The sequence below is a fragment of the Pygoscelis adeliae genome, unplaced genomic scaffold (genome assembly GCF_000699105.1).
Source record: "Pygoscelis adeliae isolate BGI_AS28 unplaced genomic scaffold, ASM69910v1 Scaffold186, whole genome shotgun sequence".
Classification (NCBI taxonomy): domain Eukaryota; kingdom Metazoa; phylum Chordata; class Aves; order Sphenisciformes; family Spheniscidae; genus Pygoscelis; species Pygoscelis adeliae.
Genome location: NW_008825071.1, coordinates 7,325,393 through 7,329,538, shown reverse-complemented (window position 1 = coordinate 7,329,538; position 4,146 = coordinate 7,325,393).

Here is a 4,146-nt window from a genome sequence, read left to right as displayed (position 1 = left end):
AGTTCAACAGACAACACTCTCCTTCAGCATGCACTCCAATTCATCCCCAGAGCAGACTCGTTTAATACACTGAATAAAAAACAATTGTTCTACGGAGGGGGGGCAAAAGGTATGCAATCTATTTTAAGATTATTACGGAGCAATATATAGATGTATGGATGGAATTAAGATTGCGTAAGCATTTCATAATTCTGGCATTTTGTAACTTTTAAGTGCTTAACTTAACCACTTTAATATCCTTTCACTCTGACCGTCTTTGTAGCGTCTGTCTGCACATGTACGTAAGGCTGCCTCAGGGATCCTGGAGATGCTAGGCACCGTGTCTCCGTTGCCCAGAGGACTTTAAATCACATGCATAAATCTGCGTTGCATGAATCCAGCCTCTTTGTGCATGTGATACAGAATCTGCTACACACGTAGAGCTTAACTGCATGATGGAAGCTGCCTGTTGGGAAACCCTTAGGCCCAGATGCAGACACACCACCTTGCGTGTACACCACCTTACTATGTTGCATAGACATTATGTTTGCATTTTATGTATATATTTAACAAACGTGTACATTTATGCATATGTTTAACAAGTAAAAGTTGTGGGGAAGTGGCCAAACTGACTGCCAGCAACTGGCTACTCATATCTCTATTTCCCCAAGGGAACAAATTAAAGGAAGTTCTACTTCCCTCTTCTGCAAGGGATTTGTTCACAGCAGTAGCCATTTTTCTCTTAGCTATGTATTTTAACGCTATCTTTAATATTCTACTCCAATATTACAGTAACATGCCATGGGACTTTTAAGACCAACGCAAAACAATAAGGCAGAATATGAATACAGGAAAGATAGGATGTAAAATGTGACAGAAAGAGGAGGGGAACTCAAATTATCAGACGTAACCAGAATGCCAGGTCTAGACATCAACTCAAGTCAATGGCAAGGTATCTGTAGGCAGAGGCCCCTCTCTGATGGTCTCCACATCCTTCTTACCTGCTACAAGAGTCAGCTGCCTGTCGTAAAGTTCTGTCTTCTCCAACACAAAACAAAACGCGCTGTACATAAATGGTGTCGTCATTTGTGGCACAAAAAGCTACTGAGTAGGAATGCGTCTGGATTTTACAAACCTGAGGGTCTACTTTTAGAGTCTCTTTACCTACTATGTCAAGCTTCTAGGAAGCCATTCAAACCTCTAAAAATGCACTCCCCGTGCGTTACTGTATCTCCACAGATTGCCAGCCTGATTTTAGGGCTAGAAGCAAGTTCTGTATCCTGCAGCGCAAAGCTACCAACTCTCTCCCACCCTCATCCTTCTCAGTGTACAAAAAGTTTTGCTTTTATCCACACAAGGGATTAGAACTCGGAATTCAAAGTTGCATCCCTTTCAGATGCAGAAAACCTGTTCAACACTAGAGAATTTAATCTTGTCTTTTCTGAATCAGGCGTAATTCAGGTAAATACACCACAGTTGACGAAAAGGTATCCAGAAGTTATTTTTATGAACTAGTAAGCAGCCATCTGTCCACAAACAATCACAGCCTGCCCCCAAGACAAGGCTCCTTTATGGCTGAACTTGCTTGGCATCATGCCCTTTGTTTGCTGACTGGTGAATTATGGCTCACGAATTCACCCCATGTTCTTTCTGCCTTCCCCGTACTGCTTGTGCCTATTGTTCTATCTGTTTGACCAAAAAGAAGAAACAACAACAAAAAAAAAGAAATGGTTGTGCTTTGGCTTATAGTAGATCCTCATTTTCCTTATGAACTAAATATTCTTTTTTATTTGTTTTGACCAGAAACCATACCAGGACCTTCCCCATTAGCTTACTGAAAATCTTGCCCCTGAACTCTGAGGACACCACAAACCATTTTGCATATACATCTGCCTTCCAAGTTTGAAAGTGTCGAAAGCAGTAGTCCCTGATTAAAAAAAGAAGTGCAGTCATACATAAGTCAGCTATGATGAATGTTCTTTTCCTATAACCTCAAAGAGATTTTATCTGTGTTGAGATGTGAAGTAGGCAAGTATTATGAAAGCTCTAGTACCTGGAGAGGTATCGCCAAAGTTCCTTCTCAATGAAGCTTCCTCTCACTTTTCACTGGAATCGGGTACTAGAAGATTATCTTATGAGCTAGAAAATCACCATATTTCATCTCTTGCTCAGAGATAACTGCACCTAGGATGTTCAGTATACACCAGTCCAAATGCACAACGCATAAAATGCACAATGCATAAAACGTGTTATTCTCATGCAAAGAAATAATCCACAATATCACCACCCCCCACAAAAAAACCCCCAAACATCAAAGCTTTTTGAACAGTCAGACCACTGAGCCTGTTCAGGCCTTTGTGAGTTGTTGGGAAGATTGACTCTGGACGGTGATAAAAACTAACTGTAAAACATATAAATCCAGTTTTGGGGCTCCCTTATAAATTTGTACAGTTCCTTGTAAAAAGATTACATAAAATGAAGAAATGAATGAGATGCAAACAAGGAAACTCTGCCATGCTAACATTAGTCACTTCTCAAACATTTTTCAAGGCACAATATAGTTGGAAGTGGCCAGGATGAAACTCACTTTCAAATTGGGGAGGAAAAAAAAAAAAGTGATCAAATGTAATGGCAAACACTGACAAAAGTAGCATGTTATACTAACTGCTATTGTATCAGCATTTAATTAATTTTGTAAACCAGTTTAGCTTCAGTATTTAAAAGGTCAGTCTCCAAAACGCACACAAGCTAAAACTGAAAGGCAAGATCCACCACAGTTACATGATACTTAGGATGTACATAATACGATGCTCTGTATAACAGGACACAAATGTAAATAGAGCCACGGATCTATGGAAAAGGTTTCTGCCACCCAGCCTTGAGAAGAAAATTCATTAGTTTGCACTGACAGTAAGCTCTTGTTCAACACATGGCACAAAAGCCAGTAGCAAACATAGCAACTCTGAGACTTAAGAACACTCAGGAAGTAATCCCCAAAGCGAGGGGGGAGAAACAGTTGGTTTCGCTACCTCATGTTATTTGAGAAAAGCCAGGTAGGTTTGCTACAAGAACCTTTTGCTCATTTGTTGACTTAGAAATACATGAATGACTATCTTTGTCTTTTCTGGTTTTCCAAAATGTCTCCTGGAGAGTCACAGACTCATCATTATTAATTGAAGAAAACCTGAGACAAAAGTGTTTTCTTCCAAGTACGTCCTAGACCTTCAAGCTCCATAAACACCTTAAGAAAAATGAGGGCAGAAAGTCAAACAGTCCTACAAGAAATGTGCATATTTCCAATTTACAGGAACAAAAATCTTCCTTCAGACTTACACTTAGAAATAATGCATATTTTCCTACAAGAGGCCTAATAGAAAAGGCTTCAAAAGATTAACTTGATCACAACTAGTATTACCACAGAAGTTTGATGTTGGACGAGGCCAAGCACAGATCATTTTTTCTCAGTTTTTTTATTAAACAAGACTAGGAAAACAAGCCCTAAAATAATTAGTAGTAAGCATGAAGAAGTGAAGGGGAAACTAAGAAATTATAACACAACTTGATTTTTTCCATTTAGTGTCTTAAACATGATTTGCATCCTATTTCTACGGTAAAGGGAGAACACTATGCTCACTTACCTACGTAAGTGAGGAGGGATGGCCTCATGGTTAAGACAGAAGACTAGGAACCAGCGAGTAAGGTTCCAGGGAGTCCTGGGACTCCTGCTCTCCTAACTTTGAGCACAGCCACTCAACGGCCTTACACTAAAGCTTTCGTACCTACGGAGCAGAGGTAATACTCTCCAGAAGGGATGTGAACATATAAACTGCATCCGGAAGACAGGGTGAAGTCTGGGAAGCGTTACATACATGTACGCATCAGCATAGAGGCATTGCACCTCATAGTTTGCGGTGAGTTGTACAGAAAAGCACAAACGGCCACTGAGTACAGTGATACCTCACCAGGCCAACCACCAGTTACTCTCCTTCCTCCCTACCCCTGGAAGAGATGTAAGCCACCATTAAAGAACTGCTGTGTTTTCTCTGAAGATGCACCTTCCACTTCGCACTCAGTTTCCTGCCTTTTTTTTTTACTGGGGGGCGGGGGGGGGAATCGAGTATTTGAACTTCAGGGCTTTGCATTGACATCACGTTTCTAACTCTCCCG